The following is a 14,575-nucleotide window of genomic DNA, read 5'->3' on the forward strand; positions in this document are numbered from 1 at the left end:
GTCCATGAAGTTCAAGAATCCTTTTCTAAAACTATATATTATGATTTTTATGTTATGAATGGATTGTTGATCATGTTTATGTGTTGAATGATGCTAAGATAGAATATTTATGTGTTATTATGAATCTATGACATCATATGAGTTAAAAACATGTAAGTTTGATTATTTATGATGAGTAACTGTATGATTTACACCTATGCCTAAGTTGTTCATGTTATGTGTTTGATAAAATACCTAAGAGACTAGAAATCATGTATTATAGCTAAATTATGACTAAGTGAAGGATTCATGATATGCAACCATATTCCAATGACTTTCATGTTGATATTGTGTCTTGTAAATATTGTTGGGATGTTTGTGAATTATGAAATTATCGGTACTGACACCCTTCCAGTCAGGGCAGAGATTGGACCCCAGTCAGTTTATCTTGGGGCATGTCGGTTAGATGAATACATCCCACAGTTTCAGTTATAGATTCAGAACTGTTAGATACAGTCAACTCAGTTCAATAGTACAGATTCAGTATTGTTAGAGACAATCAATCCTTATCATTATAAATAGATTTCAAGATCACCCATTAGACAGGACTGATCTCAACTATAGTTAAATAGTATCAGAATCATCAGATTTAAAGATCACTCGCTAGATAGGACTTCTCTCAAATTCAGTTACTCTATATAAAACAGAACTTGGATAGTTCCATCAGAACTTAGATTGTCAGATACAGTCACTCAGTATTAGTTATATCGATTAGGCCGATCATCACAATTATATCAGTTATATCAGTTTTCTAAATTCATGTATTAGTCATATCAATTATCAGAATTCATGATATCAGTATTCAGCTTTAGGACTATCAGACACGGTCAACCAGACTAGTTCTTCATAATCTGAACTATCAAAAATAGTCATTCATCTATTCAGTATCTCAATATCAGTACACTCATATTTTCAGTATTCAGACTTAGTAGTCAGTATCTCCACGAGTTCAGTTACAATTATATATGCATGTATGTATTCTCACGTTCATATTAGTCAGCACTGTTCATGCATATAACCTTTAGCATTTAGCCTACCTCACTTGTACACTCAGTATATTCAGACGTACCGATGCACTTGCGCTATGGTGTTTACTCTTATATTACACCATAGGTTCAGAGCACGAGCTCCAGATCAGCAGTAGCATTCCAGTGTTTAGAGTTTGTAGTGAGTCCTTCTCATTCACGGATGATATGATTATTGCTACATTTACTATTCAGTTGCTAGATGGAGTTAGCTGGAGACATGTTCCTTCAACTCCTTATTCAGTTCAGTTAGAGGCTTTCAGACTAGATGTCAGATTAGATATTCAGATCTTATTACTTTCAGTATTTATGACTTGTTTTGGTATTGTTATACCTTTTTCAAACATTTTGTTATCAAACGTTTATTCAGTTCGAACCTTATGGCCTTTTATGTTTATGTTTCTGTATTTTATGATATATTATATAGTATATAGGACCAGATATCAGTCATGGGTTAGCTTGTGGTCCTTCGGGGTTATGAGCACCGTGTAGCATTCCAGTTCAGAAAAATTGGTGTATTACAAACTTGGTATCAGAGGCTAACGTTCAATAGAGTCCTACGAAGTCTGAAAGACGCATCTAGTAGAGTCTTATACATGCGCGTATTATGCACCACACCTATGTCCAGGAGGCTATGAGATGTTTTAGGAATAGTTTCCCTTCTTTCAGTATTCATGTCGTGCCAGTGAGCAGTCAGATTTGTATAGCTTGTTTTCTCATCCTTACATCTATTCATGCTAACCAAAATCTCAGATAATGTAACTATTTCAAGGTAGAACCTCCTAGTAGTTGCAAGTTCAGTCTATCTCATGCATTACTTTCAGACTCCTAAAGTTTAGTTATAATCTAGTTCGTAGATTCCCTGTGCATCACCCAGTATCTCCGTAAGGTAAGCTTTCTTAGAGGGACATAGCATCCCAAGGGAGAGATACCCCACTTTTTGTTAATGCTTACATGCCTTAGATCCTTTAATTTGTCCTTGCATAACAAATTCAGTCTAGAATAGAGGGTACTCATAAGTTGACCTTCAAGTTAGACCTCAGCTGTAAGTCAAGTATTCAGAGATTCAGTTCAGTTCATGATGTTCAGTCCATATGTCATATAGCAAAATCAGTCATGTTCTCATGTTTCAGTTCAATCTTAGTGCCTTTACCATTGCATGTTCAGTCACATGTTCGTGAGTCAGTTCAGTCATGTATTCACGCATCAGATATGTGTGGTCATCTTATCAGTACTTTTAGTCATGCATTTATGTTTCATGTCATTCATATAATAATGCATCAGATATGTATAGATTCAACTTATCAGTTAAGCATCAGATATGCATTCTCAGTTTGAGAAACTCAGTTTATCGGAACACTCAGTCCTACATTCATAAATCAGCTACCCATGCATCAGATATGCATGTACAGTATGATATACTCAATTTTCAGTCATGTCAGCCATGAAATCATGATCATTCATTCATGCAATATATTCTTGTAAGTTGTATTTTCTCTTATCTCAGCCAGTATAATTCGAGGATGAATGTTCCCAAGGGGTAGATATTGTAATACCCCACATTTTGGACTAGAATGAAAATCCGTCATTCCTATGCGTGGATGTTTTAAAAGCCTCAAATCCTATATAAATTTAGTGTGTTAATAAATTATGTAGTGTGGGAATCTATTTGAGCATGAATTTAGATCATAGAGGTCCCCTAACTCAAGTACAAGTTGAAAGTTTTCCTATATTCAAGTTTTAGTGAGCGTCAAAATTTGGGTCAAATTCAATCGACCATAACTCGTTGTATATGACAAACTGGGTGGTTTACTATATATCAAATGAAATCTCTAATTATATTTCTAACGATACCAATTTCACCTAAATCTGATATCGGAGCAAAGAGTTATCCCCATTTTATTCCAGCATGTCAAGCTGGAAAATAGTGACGACGTTTCTGACGGGCTATCGCATTTTCGACGACCTTTTTGATGACGTCGTTACATTCTGATGACACTTTTGATGATGTCATCAGCTTTGGGCAGAAAATCAAGAATTTAGACCTCTTTTGTGATGACCATTCATAACGGCCTATCACGGATAGCGTCAAGTATATTTTTCCAGCAATTCAAGGGCATTTTTACAAGGGTATTTTGGTCATTTCCTTCACCTTCCATGACTTATAACCCTAAAGAGGGGTAATTTTTCCCATTTTTCTTCAGTTAAGCATCTTAAAAACCTTCTCTTACACTCTCAACCACAAGATTAGGGTTTCTATCAAACTCATCTCTCAAAAGCAAGATTCAAGTCTTTTTCCAAGATAATCAAGAATTAAGTTTCCCAATCCAAGAAATCTCCAACAAATCATCAAGGTTTCCTTTCTAAGGTATGCGTGTGTTCATTCATGGACTCCTTTCGTCCATGAAGTTCAAGAACCCTTTTCTAAAACTATATATTATGATTTTCATGTTATGAATGAATTGTTGATCATATTTATGTGTTGAATGATGCCAAGATAGAATCTTTATATGTTATTATGAATCTATGATATCAAATGAGTTAAACACATGTAAGTTTGATTATTTATGATGAGTAATTGTATGATTTACACCTATGCCTAAGTTGTGCAGTAAGGTGTTTGATAAAATACCTAAGAGATTAGAAATCATGCATTATAGCTAAATTATGACTAAGTGAAGGATTCATGATATGCAACCGTATTCCAATGATTTTTATGTTGATACTGTGTCTTATAAATGTTATTGGGATGTTCATGTACTAGTATTATGAGATTATCGGTACTGATACCCTTACAGTCAGGGTAGAGATATGACCCCAATTAGCTTAGCTATGGGCATGTCGGTTAGATAAATACATCCCACAATTTCAGTTATAGATTTAGGACTGTCAGATACTGTCAACTCAGTTTAGTAGTACAGATTCAGTACTGTTAGAGACAATCAATCCTTATCATTATAAATAGACTTTATGATCACCCATTAGACAGGATTGATCTTAACTATAGTCATGTAAAGCAGGAAAACTCAGTAATCTCAGTAGTTTAGTATTCTCAGTAATCTCAGTGCTCAATAACTTTAGTAATCGAAACTCAGTATATTTTATTAGTCATCGAAATTCAGTAAACTCAGTTTAGCTCTGCTAAACAATACCACTAGTATCAGTTCAGCTAATTAGTTCAGTTCAGTTATTTAGTTCATCTCTATTATTTAGTTTAGTTTATTTCAGATAGGAGTAGGATTTAATACTGAGTGAGCCTAGGGATGGGGACTCACCCACTAGAATAGGACTGAGATCCCTAGAATCAATCCCTAAGTTCCAGAACTACGTAGCCAGTGTAGGTACGAGATGTCACCCATTAGATAGGACTGACATATTCAGGTGTCACCAATTAGCACATTTATATGTATAAGATTGATCCTACGAGTCACCCATTAGATTAGGACTGACTGCATAGCAGATGTCCTTACTGGTGGGGCAGTATTGACAACCTTCCAGTCATGGTAGAGATTGAACCCCAGTCAGCTAGGCTTGGGGCATGTCGGTTAGATGAATACATCCCACAGTTTTAGTTACAGATTCAGGACTGTCAGATATAGTCAACTTAGTTCAGTAGTACAGATTCAGTACTATTAGAGACAATCAATCCTTATTATTATAAATAGACTTCAAGATTACCCATTAGACAAAACTAATCTTAACTATAGTTAAACAGTATCAGAATTATCAGATTTAAATATCACCCGCTAGATAGAACTGATCTCAAATTTAGTTACTCCATATAAAATAGAACTCAAATAGTTCCATCAGAACTTAGACTGTCAGATATAGTCGCTCAGTATTAGTTACGTCGATTAGGCTAATCATCATAGTTATATTAGTTATATCATTTTTCTAAACCCATGTATCAGTCATATCAGTTATCAGAATTCATGATGTCAGTATTCAGCTTTAGGACTGTCAGACATAGTCAACCAGACCAGTTCTTCATAAGTCAAACTGTCAGAAATAGTCATTCATCTATTCAGTATCTCAGTATCAGTACACTCATGTTGTTAGTATTCAAACTCAGTAGTCAGTATCTCCATGAGTTTAATTACAGTTATGTAGCATGTATGTATTTTCACATTCATATTAGTCAACATTTTTCATGCATATAACCCTTTTCATTTAGCGTTACTCACTCGTACACTCAGTACATTTAGACGTACTGATGCATTTGTGCTATGGTGCTTTCTGTTATGTTACACCATAGGTTCAGAGGCACGAGCTCTAGATCATTAGTAGCATTCCAGTGTTCAGAGTTTGTAGTGAGTCCTTCTCATTCAAGGATGATATGATTATTGCTACATTTACTATTCAGTTGCTAGATGGAGTTAGTTAGAGACATGTTCCTTCAATTCCTTACTCAGTTCAGTTAGAGGCTTTCAGACTAGATGTCGATTAGATATTCAAATCTTATTATTTTCAGTATTTATGACTTGTTTTGGTATTGTTATACCTTTTTTAGACATTTTATTATCAAATGTTTATTCAGTTTGAACCTTATGGCCTTTCATATTCATGTTTCTGCATTTTATGATATATTATATAGTATATAGGTACAGATATCAGTCATGGGTTAGCTTGTGGTCCTTCGGGGTCATGAGCACCGTGTAGCATTCCAGTTCAGAAAAATCAGGGTGTTACACACACTATCAAGAAGAATATTATTGAATTTTAAATTGGAAATAAATCAACTCCAAAACGTTAACCAATTTTCACTAAGGTTGCCACATCATCAAAGTGCCATGCATCAATTTCCAAAATACCTTAAAGCTCAAATTTAGGTTCTAAGTTTCTTTTCTCTATTTCTTTAGTTTTATTTCTTGATTCTAGAACTAATTAACAACTAGTAATCACCTACTTAGTTGTGAATTAGTTGTTTGAGTCCGTTTTCTTTGTGTTTTTATTCTTTGTGTGCTTTTATCATTTTGATTCATTGAATTTTTTTGTTTCAAGTTCATAAGTAGATTTTTATTTTGTTTCTTGAGTCGATCAAACAAGAATCTATTCCAACCTCTAAGTAGTGATTGACACCTTATTGACTACTTGAGTATAAACAACTTTCAATATTCACCGCTCTAATTGTGAGGATCACAAAGGTGAGTGTATACGAGTGTTGGTGATGATATTTTACTACTAATTTTATTTGTTCATTTTGTAGGAAGGGGAACATATCTTGGTAGCCTCGGACTATTGTGACTACAACATGGGAGACTATGATTGTAGTGAGGGATTTTATGGCTATGATGATGTTGGAGATTATGGGGGCTATGAATATAGCCATAATTAAGACATGGGTAGAGTTGAGAGTTATGGTTTTAAGGGAGAAAATAAGGTAAATGAAGTTCCTAGTGCTTATGGTGAATATGGAGATGATGTAGGGCCTTGTGATGGTTCTTATGATGAAGTTGGTAGATGTGAGGAGTCTTACACTTCCCACACCGAACCTAGAATTGGTGTAAGGTATAATCCCTTTCTTTGTAAAGTTTATGAGATCCATGGTGAGAGTGTACATGTGGAGCATGAAGATTCATATTCTTCCCCTTGTAGTACATCTTATCGAGGTCGAAGTGGTGTGAATGGGTATACTAGTTATAGTGTAGGCTATCCCATGAGAAGAAGAGAGAATATATCTCCAAGGTTAAGGGTACTCATATGCCCATGGGTTGTCCTAAACTCTACAACATTGATCCTAGGAGAAGTGTTCACTCCAGAAAGGTATGTCTTTATGGGTACCGAGATGTCTCCTTGTGCAAATGATTGGTGCTATAAGAAATACATCATGCCACCCATGTTTGACTATTTGGGGTTGTTTTGAGAACCTTTACTTGTTCTGATACAATCACAAGGAGCATCAAAAGCACAAAGTATGGTCTAAGGGTTAAGGCTTCAGAATTGGCAATCAATTAAATACTTTTTGGAGTATTTTCAAGCCTTGATCAAGAGAAGGAAGGAGGGAAACTTGGGCATTCCATAGGCACCTCAAGTGAAAGGCAAGGAAGACATTTGACACTTCAAATTAACACTCCATAGGCACCTCTATCTAAGCCCTCATTAAGGGTAGTTTTGTCATTTGGTATGTAATAGTATAAATAGACCATTTCTTCACTTTTCTCATTAGACTTGGATGACATTTAGAATCCAAAACTAAGGTCCAAGAACATTTCAAGTTAGGGTTTACTTGTTATGGATAATTTGGCAAGAAAGGTGGTTTGAGGAAGAGTGTTTCCTTTGGGTTACCTAAGAGGAAGGTCTGAACTCTTATTTATGAGGTGTGTTGAATATTTTGAAACATCTTCTCATGCTAATCACTTAATAGGATTAAGGGTCTTTCTATCTATCTTTAAATTTCAAGTATTCCTCTTCTTCATCTCCATTCTATGTGTTGTTTTCTCTTTGTTAGTTGCTGAAATTTGCATCTTGTGAGTCCATTTCGTGAGTTTCATAACCTTTAGTCTATCATTTGGTATCAAATACTTGGTTAGGGTTGTTCCAACATCCCTAAATCTTGCTTTTAGTGTTCTTATATAGAAAATCTCATCAAAAAAGAGTCAGAAATCAGAAAATACCAAAAAAAAAAATTGTGTGTTGTCTTGTGTGTTTGTTGTAGATCCTAAATTTTCAAGTTAGATCTACAAGTTTTTATTGTGTTTTGATAGTTTCTAGTGTTAGATTCTTGTTCTCCGACACTTAAAGAGTCTAGATCTACTTTTAGATTGAGGATTGGTTGAGTTTGAGCTTAGATCCACCATGGCTATGGAGTTTTGAAGCTTTTTGAGCTAGATCCGATTTTATCTTGGTGATTTTGGCGTGTTTGGTGGCTGAATTTTAGTTGGTTAGGGTTGTCTTGGCATAAGTAACCTAGATCTATAAAAATATTCAGATTTGGGGCACATTTGCTTGGTGGTCTAACTTGGTCAACACTTGAATATTCATCTTGTTCATCCATGACCTTCATAACTTAGTGAAGAAGAGTATTCAAAGTTCTTGTTTGATCCAAAAAGGGGAGAAAGAGAGTGAAAAATCTGTTGGTCCTAAAGCATATTCAAAGAATATTCTATTCTTCCAAAAGGAGGAAGGGACAAGGGGACAAACAAAGTACAAGTGCAATTATTAAGGGGGACCATTCCGTTCCATTTTCATTTGAGACTTGAAAGAATCCTAAATTGCCTAGTTACTCCCTCCAAAATTCAAAACTCTCTCATCCCAAAGTGGTGTTTGGCTGAAATTAGGTTTTGGAAAGTTTGAAATTTCGAAAAGTGATGACCAACCACGTAGTGCCACATCATCACTTGTGCTCAACCAAACTTCGACTCTAAAATTAGGTTTCCTAGTTTATAATCTTTGATTCTAGTTTCTTTAAGCTAAATTCTATCACTAATTAGCAAACTAGTAAGTACCTACTAGGTTGGTAATTAGTCTACAGTGCGTTTGTTTCGTGTCTTCATTTTTTTTGTGTGCTTTTCTCGTTTTTAAGTAATAGTATTTTGTTGGTTCAAGTGTGTGCATCACTTAATTTGAGTCATTTCAATCAAAGATCAATTCTGATCCAAAGCTTTTTACCTCTCAAGTAACTTGCCAAGTATTGCCGATTCTCCAACACTTGTGAAGCCAAGTGTGAGGTGAGGTTGAGGGTAAGTGAAGTGAGGGTCTTTTTTTAACTAACTTGTTTGCTCATCTTGTAGGTTGTCGCTTGCTGTTTTTTTTTTTTGCACTTTTTAGGTACATTTGCTTTGGAATCCGAAGGAACTACTTCCCAACCTTTGGGAAATAATGTTATTGGAACCTTGATGGCCCGGATTGATGCCTTGGGCCAAAAAATAGAAGATAATCATGATGCCTTGTGTAGTAATGTGGATGATATGAGGAGTGAAATGGGTACTATGAAGGGTGAATTTTCAATTTTAGTGGAAGACTTGATTGTGTTGAAAGTAGGAGGAAATCACGACCTTCTACTCCTAATCCCTACCATGCATCCTCTAGTGTCCAAGCCAATAACTCTTCCATGACTATAATACCCAAAACCCTCCACCAAATGCTTAATCCTCCAAGATCTCCACAAAACCAGCAACTAAACCAATCCCAAACCTCTCCTAACGAGACCCTACAAAGGCCAATACCTCACCAAATGAACCAAGTCCAACAAGAGGGACTTGGAACTCAAACTCCACCACCAAATCTGAACCAAATACCTCCACAAAATACCACTTACCAAATTCCAAATCTCATGTACCAAAGATCTTACCATCCACCACCTCCAATGCCACAAGTTCAAGTACCACATAACCAAAGACCAAACTCACTTCCCCAAAGGCCTCAAATCCAAAATCCACCCATCCAAATTGAGGATTATGGTAGAGGGGAGCAAGAAGGTTATGATGTTCCTAATGATGACTATTGGTTTAAAGAAGAAACGAGGGCAAGACATGATCAAAGAGGGCCTTATGGTAGATTTCGGAGGCAGGATGCAAGGCATGGGCATGGTTATCAACCAAGAATCCGAGACATTGGCATCAATTCTATAAAGCTTGGCATTCTGGTCTTCAAGGGAGAAAGTGACCCCAAGGTGTACTTAGCTTGGGAATCCTCTTATGAAAAGTTATTCCAAGTGAATGACTTAACGGAGGAGAAGAAAAGTTGCTATGCCATTGCACACTTTGAAGGATATGTAAATACATGGTGGGATTACACTAAGAGATTTGGGAATGTCTTGATTAGTGGCCAACCACCCCTTGGAAAGACTTGAAAAGAGTAATAAGAGAGAGGAATGTGCTGGAACACTATAGGCATGAACTTCTTGCAAAACTTTATAACTTGAGGAAAGGAAGCAAGAGTGTCATGGCGTATTATGACGAATTTCAGCAACTCATTTTGAAGCTTGATCATAAAGGTGAACAAGTGTAACATGATATTATTCGCTTCAAGGTTAGGTTGAACAAGGACATATCCTCCCGTTTGACTCTTCACAAGTTTGAAACCGTGGTTGAAGTCTTCCAAGCAGCCATGGAGATTGAAAAATGGAACAAAGAGAGGTCGGTTTACAATCTCAAAATCCAACAAGGTTCGGGTTTGACAAGAAACAAAGAGGTAAGTCCTTTGACTTCATATTGGCACAAAAACAAATCTTCTTCTTCTTCTCAAATCTCAAACAAGCAAGTGTCATACCAACCTCCAAAGTTGGAGGTGAAGCCGAATGCCCTTCCTACTTCATCTAAGGGCTTGCAATGTTTCAAATGCCAAGGTTAGGGTCATCGGGCAAGTGAGTGTGCTACTCAAAGAAATGTGATACTAAGAGAAGGTAGGTTTTACTACCTTGGTGAGGAAGCCGAATTAGAAATCGAGGGGAATAATGACAACTCTCAAGATAGAGAGTGCATAGAACCTGAAACTCAAGAGAGAAGTGAGGAAAAGGTGTTGCCTTGTGAAGGGGAATGTGATGCACCTAGTTATGTAGTTCTGAGGACTTTGTTTAGTAAGGTCTTGGATGATCAAAGAGAGAACCTCTTTCATAACAAGTTCCTTATAAAAGGAAGTGTGAGTTCCTTGATTATAGATAGTGGGAGTGGTGTGAATATCATTAGCGTCACTTTGGTTGATCACTTGAAATTACCCACTATCCCTCACCCGAACCCATACAAGCTTCAATGTTTAAACAAGTGTGGTGAATTGAAGGTCAAAAGATAATGTGTGATTAGATTCAAAATAGGGAATTATCATGATGAATTGAAGTGTGATGTAATCCCTATGCCATTTTGGTAGGAAGTCCTTTGCAATTTTGATAGACACACTATGAATAATGGAAGAGCTAATAGGTACACCTTTGAGCATAGTGGTCGAAGATTCACTCTTCTTCCTCTTCCACCATCTAGTGTGAATGGAATCCAAAATAAAACCAAGAAGTTGGATGAGAAAAGAAGGAATAAAAAGGAAGGGGAGGTTTCGTATTGTGAGAAAGAAAAGGGGAAAACAACTTTGTTTGTGGGACTTGCGCACAAAGGTCCCTCAATACTCACTAACCCAAAGTCTAGCATTTTACCTAGCCTTGATACTCCTTATTTTCAGGTTCAATCTCACAAATTATCAAATTAAGATTAATAAGAAATCTCACATGAAAGTGGCCTCAAAATAACCTTGGCCGAGAGCTTCAAAGGAGTGAACTGTCCTAGTCCAAACTGAGGTAATGATGCTATTTCCTATGTTTCCTTGATCTTAAGTTGTTGTCATGTGATTCCTTATGTAGAGGTTTTGGAAATCCTTGATGTAGGTTTGTATGTTTCTTCTCATGTTAGCTCTCTTGATATGTATAGTAAACCATGCGCACCTAAGATTAGTCCACTACTTGAACATAAAAATAGTGTGATTGGAAACTTCCAAGTTAGTGTTGATGTTAGTAATGATGGTCTTGTATTGAACATGGTCCATTTAACTTGTGTAATAAAATACATTATATTAATCTTGTTCATAGTGATCTTGTTTTGTCCTAGTGGTGGATAATGTCTTGAATGATTGTGAACTTGGTAACCTAGTGAAAGGAATGGGCCATCTAGACATAAACCTTTATCATTTTCTCCCATTTGACCCCAGAATACTCTTGAGATATGAAGGTTATAGTTGTTGGTCGTGCTCACTTATTCTTGATATTGAGGCTATTCATGTCTTTGGTACCCTTTATGCTAAGCTTTTTATGTTAAAAACCAAAGATATGTGGATGTATGTTAAGTGTGAGCAACCATGGGTCGATGATATAAGTGTGGTACGAATGTTAAAACTCCTACCAAGGGGATTTTGTGTTTGTTTTTGCTCTCTCTTTGGTTTTTCAAGATTTGAATTTGAGGACAAATTCCTTTAATATGGAGAGGATGATACAAGCACAAGGAGCATCAAAAGAACAAAGTATGATCTAAGGGTTGAGGTTTTGGAATTGGCAATCAATTAAAGACTTTTTGGAGTATTTTCAAGCCTTGATCAAGAGAAGGAAAGAGGGGAACTTATGCATTCCATAGGCGCCTCAAGTGTGGAAGATTGTGTGGGCCCTTACCTTTGATGCCAACCTGAGTCCACAAGTGTTGAAGCATGACCCCTTGGTTTTGAAGCATTGAAGAAGTACCCTTCATTAAGGGTATTTAGGGATTACACTTGTTGGAAAGACACATCATGACCACCCCTTTCATTAAGGGTATTTTGGCTATTTTGCTATGTAATAAGCTAGCCTATAAATAGTCTTCTATTAGGTCATTTGCACTTTAGTTGAATATGGATATTTGAGAGCCATTGAATGACTTTTTCTTCTCCCTTTGAGAGTGTAGTGTAGGGTTTTGAAAAGCCAAGTAGTGTAGGGCTTGGAAAAGCCATTATTGATCCTTGCTTAGAAATGGTGGTTGTAAGGCGGAGTTGTTCCCTTAGCGGTCACCGTAAGAGTTTGGTGTTGTTATTGCGGGTCTTATCATTTGATACACGGTTTGGTTCTTTTTTCTTGCAATCTCATATGTCAAGCTATCTATTTTACTTTATTGCATTTATTTGTTATCTTGTTTCTCTTAGTCTTCATCTCTTTAGGTCATTCTTCTATTAGACACTGTGGGAGGTAATCATCTAACTGACATGCCCTGAAATTGAACTAGTGGGGTTTAACCTGTAACTTCTGTTGGAAGGGTGTCAGTACTATGCCACATGTAAAGACAAGCTGCGAGTAAACCTTATCTGACAGGGAGCTCTTTCGTCAACCCCTCCTAGTAAGAAAAATCAAATGACGTGTATAATCCCTAAACTCTTAGGGTACATCTCAACCTAGGCTGGCTACTTTTGAAATGCAAGGATTTCTTCTAAAGATCACACCATCTATTGAGTGGCAGGTAAGCCCTCATCCTTGGGTTCACTCGGTGCTGAATCCTACTCCCAACTGAAGAGACACCGAACTGATTTAAAGTGAACTGAAGTATTACTGATCATACTGGTTAATTGATTTGAACTGAGTTCACTAAATTCCATTGACTGGTGAAATACTACTGAGATCTGATAACTGACTGAGATTACATAAACCACTAAGATTACTGAGATTTACTGAGGTTACCGAGTAGGACTAGACTGGCAGATAGTGAAATTACTGAGTTTTCTTGAGTCATATAACTGACTGAATTCTACTGATCATGGCTTCACTGAGAGTATCTTGACAACTGACACTGGCTCTAGGCACACAACTAGATTATTGGGTACAAGTATCCCCAGAACTCGATAGCATGAAAATGATAAGACATAACACTTCTTGAACACATGACCAATATCAACAATTCATAACACAATAACTTAGGGATTACATGAAGCACATGGTTATCATAATGTTGTACATGGATAGGAATGCATATAAACATGTAATACTTTCATCAACCTAATCTCATGAACATTCCATCAAACATTCATAATACACACAATATCATGGAAGTCATCCTTGATCATAAGGGTAAAGCATGCATTTATCACTTGGGTCATAATTGAGCCATAATACACAATTTCTATTCTCTTAGGCATTTTGTCAAACACCTTACATGCACCTCTTAGGGCATAGACATAATTATCAAATTAACACATCATAACCACTAAGTTCATAGTCTTCAATTCGCATGCTTACGTAGTTTCATAAAAACAAATAAAGATTCCAACTTGGGAATCATACCATTATAATCTCATGAACATAATCAATCCACAATAAAACATTCATAATACATGATTTAAAAACTTGGTTCTGGGGCTTCATAGATGAAAGCAATCCATGAATAAACACTATGAATACCTTAATTCTTGAATTTACGAAGATTAACAAAGAGATTCTTGAATTTGAGTATTGAATTTGAATCCCCAATTGAAAATCCTAAATTGTTCATAAGAGGAACTTGAGAAAAACACTATATTTTGGGTGAAAAATGGCTAAATCACATGTTATTGGGTTTATATAGGGGTGGAAAATAGACCTTTTTGGCCCTTGAAGATGCGGACATTTAATGATGGAAAACTCAAAATCGACGCGATTGGCGACACGGCGCGCAATGGAACCGACGCGATACTCGATGCATTGCGCCATGATCGTGCCAAGCCTCATTACTTTTGGCTCTGGCAAACTGCAACAATGTTAACCAACGTGATAGGCAACGTGCCACGCCAAGATCGCATTGGTCCACTAAAGTACACCAAACGTGGTCTAAACAAGGTCCAAAAACTTCAAAACTTATTCGAGAACACCTATTGACCTCCCTGATCATGAATTAGCAAGAATACCGACCATTAAAGGACATTATGGTCGCAAAATGAGATTTCTAACTTTTGAAGGCCAAAAATTAACTAAGTCTGGAAACTTAGCTAGAATTTTCTAAGTTTTGAACCCCTTAACATGCATAAATAGACTGAATTAAGCTTAGGATTTTACGGGGTCTTACAATTCAACCCAAGACTTGGTGTTTGCAAATGAAGTACAG

General features: G+C 36.4%; 1 pseudogene; it reads left to right on the top strand.

Annotated features, from left to right (window-relative positions):
* Positions 1 to 14,575, top strand: part of LOC107844299 — a 58,912-nt pseudogene that overhangs the window by 42,938 nt on the left and 1,399 nt on the right.

Source organism: Capsicum annuum, chromosome 10, assembly GCF_002878395.1.
Source record: "Capsicum annuum cultivar UCD-10X-F1 chromosome 10, UCD10Xv1.1, whole genome shotgun sequence".
In the NCBI taxonomy this organism is placed as follows: Eukaryota; Viridiplantae; Streptophyta; class Magnoliopsida; order Solanales; family Solanaceae; genus Capsicum; species Capsicum annuum.